Source organism: Papaver somniferum, chromosome 6 (assembly GCF_003573695.1).
Source record: "Papaver somniferum cultivar HN1 chromosome 6, ASM357369v1, whole genome shotgun sequence".
NCBI classification, from domain to species: Eukaryota; Viridiplantae; Streptophyta; class Magnoliopsida; order Ranunculales; family Papaveraceae; genus Papaver; species Papaver somniferum.
The window spans coordinates 14,808,027-14,814,720 of NC_039363.1; the positions used below are offsets into that span (position 1 = coordinate 14,808,027).

Genomic DNA, 6,694 nt, shown 5'->3' on the forward strand with positions numbered 1-6,694 from the left:
CTCCAAAGTTTTTCTTTGCACATGATCTACAAAAGGATGGTGAGATTGATATTAAACAAGTACTTCAAGTAACAATCTAGCAGACCTCTTCACCAAAGCATTACCAACTTCAACATTCAAGAAATTGGTTCACAGGATTGGAGTGCGTCGTCTTTAAGATTTGTAAGCCAAGATTTTTCAAAGTTTCAATCAGGAGGAGCATCTTTGTAAAAGGTATTTTATCGGACATATCGCGCTGTACTCTTTTTCCTTCGTCAAGGTTTTGTCCCACTGAGGTTTCCTTGCCAAGGTTTTAACGAGTCATTATATGCATGTCCAACATTATTGCAAGTCTCATTTTTCAGGTTTTACTCTCTTGAGTTTTCTTAACGTATTATAGTGACTTAGACACAATGGTCATTAGAGGGATGTTACAAACGTGTATATTAGTTAATAATATCTAGGGAAAATGTTGTTTATTACCGGGATGCCCTTGTGTCTAGCCATATAAATCGAGGCTGTAATCTTTGTTTATTCTACACATTCAATAAGAATTCTTCCTCTCTTTCTCTACTTTTCTGTCTTTCAGGATGGATTGTCCATTTGTTGTTACTTCTGAAGGTCCAGTTTTATGCCCATTAATTAATAAATTGTCCATTAATTAATAAATTAATAAATTGATACTGCGTCCATTAATTAATAAATTGTCCTTTATATGTTCTTTTTTTGCAATTTTAAGTTAGAATTGTCATCCATCCCTATATCATAACCATGCCATGGAAACACCAAACAAAAACGAAACCAATGTCAAGCATTTGTTGGCACACTAACTAAAACCCATGTCTAAAAATGAAAATTCATTTTACAAATTATTCAACGCAATATAAAGATTGGCAATCAGTTGAGCTATAATTTCTGAACAATAATTATATAGATTGATCATGAAAAATCCGTTATATCTAAGTATTGGAACTTAAAAACTAGAAAATCCTATGTATCTAAGTATTGGAACTTAAAAACTGGAATCATAGATAATTTTCCATGCGGTCATTTTCCCCAAAAGAATTCATCCGATTCCTCGAAAGCTTTCCGATACATTGAGGAACAAGATGCTGTGACGGTATTTGGGCAACCAATTCGGCCCACGAAAGAAATAAAAAGGCCTGTAAGATTCCTTAGCCCGAAATGGCAGAAGAGTCGTGCCACAAAACCACTTGTGGTGGCCCAGTCCAAGCTTTCTCTTCTAAAAACACTTGGGAAAGTTTTTTTTTAGCTCAGAGAAAAAACTGGAGGAAGAAAGCGGGTTTTATGTTTAGATCAAAAATGGTAGAAATCCATGATATATCTTCATCTACTGACAAAGGTAAGCTTAAATTACTACTTACTCCTTTCAATTTCTTACTCATCTACTCTTTACTCATATCTAATTGTTCTTATTAGATTCATTTCTAGGTTTTATAAAATAAAGAATTGATTTTTTTTATTTTTTTTTGGTATTTCAGAGACATTATTAGTGAACCACATTGTTACTGGAAGCAATGGAACTGATCATAACATTGACATACCATCAAAAGGGAGAGTTTCTGATGATGATGATGAAATCTACAATTTCTACAAAGAATATGCTAAAAAACTAGGGTTTCCTGTACACAGAAGAGCGAAAAAAGAGAAATGATGATGGATGTGTCTTTTGGTTGTGCAAGAGGAGGTAAACATCAAACAAAAGCTGTAAACCCAAGAGGGAGTATGGAAACTGGATTTGGGGCTTATATTGCATGTTGAAGGCGACAAGGGGATGGGAAATGGGGTTATGTCAGTAGTTAAGTTGGAGCATAATCATAAGTGTAATCTGGAGGATGTGAAATCCTATAAGTGTTTTGAACCAGTTTGTAGTAGTGCGCGGCGGATTGATCTTAATGGTGGGGGTCGACTGCGAAAAAGAAGAAGGCGAAAATAGCGGTTCAAAATGAGGGTGTAGGATGTGCCGAAATGGTTGCTGAGCAAAATGCAATTGGTGAAGGAAGACGTCTACGGATTGGCAAGGGAGATGTGGAAGGGCTTTTGAAATTTTTTGTGAAGATGAATGGTGAAAACTCGGGATTTTATTGGCAAGCTGAATTTTTTGCAAGACAACCAATGGTTGAAGGATTTGTTTGAAGAAAGGAGTCGCCGGGTACCATGTTATCTGAAGGACACATTTTGGGCAGGAATGTATCGAACACTCAAAGAAGTGAAGGAAGTAACGTGTTTTTCGACGGGTATATAGATACAAGGTCTTCAATTAAACAGTTGGTGGAGCAATACGAAGTTGCGTTAAGGAAGAATGTGGAGAAGGAAAAGGAAAAGTTAGCGGATGATGCGATCGTCTCTAAAAACTATTCCCTTGGTAACTACTTACCCTATGGAGAAACAGATACAAAAAAGGTATACTAACTCAAAATTTAAAGAATTTCAAGTTGAGTTATTACCAATGTTGTATTGTAACTTCGCCAAGATTGAAAAAACACCCACCCGTACGATCTACATCATCCAAGAAGACGTGTATATTGAGGATTTTCGTAAAAAGATGACTTTTCATGTGGCATATAATTCAGAAGAATGTGATGTTCTTGTCAGAAGTTTATAGTTGACGGAATTCAATGCAGCCATGCTCTAAGTGTATTGTGTCATAACGGTGTAAGAAAACTCACAGATAAATACATCTTGAGATGGTGGCGGAAAAACGTGATAAGAGCTCATACAAAGGTTAAAGTGGGTTATAGTTGCTGGACTAATCATGAGGCGACTAAGCGTTACCATGATTTGTGTACTAAATTTGCTGAGCTTGCTGCTTTGGCAGCAAATGATGAGACTCTTTATTGCGATATCCTCAACTGGTTGGACTGTAAAAAAAAACGGAACTGCAACAGACAGTATGAAAGCTAAGAAAAGCAAAATACTCAATGGAAAACAACTTGGAAGAAAATGTAGAGGAGATAAAGATCGTGAAAGTGAAGAAGGTGGTAAAACGTAGCTGCGTTGTTCTCTTCAATTTAAAATACAATTAAAAGGTAGGCAAACGGTATCAAATGTAAGAATGTAAACTGAAAAGTGGTGGTGGGATCAAGAAACCTCCTCCTTTGTTGCAGACCACGGTAATGTATGGTTACTTTGCTGCTGCTTTCACTTTCAATTCGATTTTGTGTTTATCAATTACAATTAACAAAGATGTCCTATGATAATATGATCTTAGTAACGACTTTACTTTCTTCCATTTCGGTCCAAATTCTTGTTCGGGTAGAGATTTTTAGGACTTAATGAATCCCGAAAGCTAATGTGAGATAACTGAGCAGGACTCTTGATCCCAAATTTAGGTTTGGAAGCAAGAAATCACCCCCAGTTAGATTAACTTTCAAATTACTTTAATATGGTCTTTCTTAACCTTTATGAATTACAAGCACTCTCCATCTCCAGCAGCTGTATAACCTGTTGCCAAGGATCTGCGATTCCACATTTTCGTCAATTGTTACTTTTCTGCAATAACGTTGTTTTTGCTTGTTTATATGTTCAAACTATACATTCTAAATTCAACAGTAGATCTTATATTTCTTTCCTATCTTATGAATTTAAGTTTTCATTCTACTTTCATCCTTCATGTGTATCACTCACTCTATAGATTGTTTACTTAGTTTCATGTAAGTAAGCAATAATTTGTACCCCATTAGTCGTGGAATAGATAATACTTCCAAGGCCTTAGTTAGTTGTGCTTTGTGAAAAGCGTAACAGATTGGATTCCACTTGAGAAGTACCTAGAACCATTTTTCAGATCTCAAGACAAATATTGTTTAGGTTATATCTTCGATTCATTTATTGAACTGAGTACGACGACTATTTTTATTCACAGAATCACAAATAGGGAACTGGAATTCTATTGGATGGGCTTTCTGTAACTGGAATTTGTTCAACTTTATCAAGTTCAAGTAATTATACATCTGCATGTCGTATCAATAGTTATTAATTCCTTGACAGTGGCCTATACTTTCAGCCAACGTATTTTCCAATAGTTGTACTACAACTGCTTCTAGTTTCTTTCTTGAAGTATGTTGGGGTGCAAACCATTTGAAATAGGCTTGGTTAGCTAGCATCCAAGTGTTATTTAGACGAAATTACTGGTAGTGGTGGACCCAGTATAGGCATCGGGTGGCAATTGCCCCACCTCCATTGCATATCCTGGCTCCGCTACTGCTTGTAGTTTTCCCTAAGTTTCTCTCGTACAAATGCAGATGAATATAGAGAAGCTTCAGAAGATGGCTGGTGCGATGTGCATTGGTGGAAATGGAAGCGTTAGAAGGTCTACTGGATTCTTCTTTGGTTTTCTTTTCTCCCTATTTTTTTTATTATCTTTATTGTGTTGCTGTGTGCTCGACTATTCTGGTCCTTAGTATAATTCTGGACTTATTCTTCAAAAAGAATGTTATTTTTCCGCCATCACCTGGATTATATAATCTATTGTTATGATAATTCATAACAAGAATGCATCTGACAACAGGAATATATTCTTGCTTGTTCATGCAAGTGTTATGACGTTTTCTGTATTTTTTTCATTGCTAACCTAGGGGAATGGACTTGCACTCGGTGTTCACATTTCAACTGTTGAAAGTACTACGGATTATCGCAGTTCACCGTTGTTCTTTTTCTCGAAATTCTATAGCTATGGCCAGGAATAGCTTGGCTTGTTTTATTAGTTTTTGGGTGGGATTTTTATCATCTATCCTGGTGTTCTCTTTGGGTTATCACAGGATGGGTGATCGTTTGGCTTATCACTTATTCTTTTTTGCTCTCTTCACTTCGCGTTGAATTAACAATATATCACTGATGATGCCAGCCTGTCATTTAACTCATTTTTTTTTTTGAAATCAATTTTTTATCACTAAAACAGTAATAGACCGGATTAAAGGAGATGAAAGTGGCTTTAGGGGCAATTGCCCCCTCCTCCCAGACCTTAGTTGCCTTGAGGAGACCATAGTGTTTTTTTAAGGGGCAGTTGCCCCCATACCTAAGCTAGCCAAAGGAAACAGATAGTGCAATAATGATGCAAACAGATAGTGTTATAATGTTGCAATTTGCACCATTATTTGCACTATCCTGTCTCCACCCCTGGGGTTGAGCAATTTTTTTTTTTACTGTTAGCCTTCAAAACGATGTTTGCTGATGAGGCTAAATTTGTCGCTTTTCAGAGGCAATGTAAATTAGAGAGGAACCTTGATGTTTAAAGCGTTTTGTTATGAGCTTATGATTGTTTTTTAGGTCTGTTTCTTACATAAATTATCTTGGTTTGTTTTTCCATCCCAAATGATTGCAGTTCAAGTCTTGCAAGGAAGTTGTTCCGTATTTGCTCTCTCTTTCAGAACCTCAAGATGTTTAGCATCCAAACAATGTTAATAGTTCTGAGGACATGGATGGGGTGCATAACTTAGCTTCTGGAAGTGAAAGCCAAGTTGTTTGAGTAGAGTTAGTTTAAATCCAATTAAGCATATCTTTATCTCTTTGAGATTATGTGATTTACTCTCTTGGGAGCAGCAAGAGAAAAGAAGAAAATCTGCTGGCTTTCATGGGCTAAGATTTGCAGACCCAAGGAAAGCGGTCGTTTGGAAATAAGAAATCTCAGGCTAACCAATCAAGCTCTATTAGCAAAATGGTGATGGCTATAATGAGGAGAAGATGGCTCTCTGGAGAATGGTGGTGCTAACTCAACAGGCTGATGAGATATCTTGCAAATTTGCTAAACAAGAACTTAAATTTTGAACTAAAGATCTTTATGCATGGCTCTGCAGTCAGCAATTGTGTTCTAACCAATCTCTTCAGGTACAACATTTCCCTCGCTCTTCTATTTGGGTTAAGCACATTCCACACAAGGTGCAACATTTCATGTGGCGACCTATCCAAAATGCCTTGCTAACGGTAGATAATCTCAATAGAGGAGGGTGTGCCAATCACTTCTGCTAGATGCTCTCTCTGTGTTAAAGATGAAGAATCTGTCAGCCATATATTCCTCCATATATTCCTTCAAAGATCTGGAACTACTTGATGGATAGTTGTGAGCTGGGCTGGGTAATAGGTGCTGATTTGCCGTTGGAGCTTGGAAGCACAAGAGAGGGGAAAATAAAGGTATGGAAATCTGGCCATTACTATTTTTGCTGTCATTTGGGTAGAAAGAACAGAAGAGTAATGACTAGAAAGAATGGCAGGAAGGAGGATGACATTACCAATGAAGTGTTTGGAGTGCTACTCGAAATCTTTTTAGAACAGTGTTGTTTAGTTAACTAATTTCACACTGGGATACTGTTCTTGAAATTGAGACTAAGTCAGGATTGTTGGGTTTGTCCAATGGAAGTGGGCTTTCTTGTAATGCAAAGCACGTTGTATTGATTCTGATGCCTTCGTAAGTTTAAATGGTTGTTCTGTTTGGTGTTTTGTTCTCAAATTAGTTTTTTGAAATTAGCAAATTACCCTCGATATTACATTTTGTTTCTTCTGATCTAGCAACATCCTAACCAACATTTTACATATGATTAGTGGTAATATTACTTGCAAATATATTTCCTAAAATTTTTGCCATTCACAGTTCACAATGGCAGGTTGTGGCGAAGCTTGATAGATCGGAAATGCTGCAGAACTATGAGCAATTTTTTTTCTTCCGGATACTAGGCCTTTGCCACTTGAACATAACCAGCCC

At 36.8% G+C, this 6,694-nt stretch overlaps 1 long non-coding RNA gene across 2 annotated transcripts; it reads left to right on the forward strand.

Moving 5' to 3' along the window:
- Nucleotides 1-1,265: 1,265 nt before the first annotated feature.
- Nucleotides 1,266-6,459, forward strand: LOC113287004. Of its 2 annotated transcripts, none has more exons than XR_003329648.1 (3): nucleotides 1,266-1,342; nucleotides 1,482-5,823; nucleotides 5,937-6,459. It is a non-coding gene; the product is annotated as an uncharacterized LOC113287004 (long non-coding RNA). The 2 variants fall into 2 exon arrangements; XR_003329647.1 differs by having other exon boundaries at nucleotides 1,482-4,309; nucleotides 5,321-6,459.
- The last annotated feature ends 235 nt before the right edge of the window (nucleotides 6,460-6,694 follow it).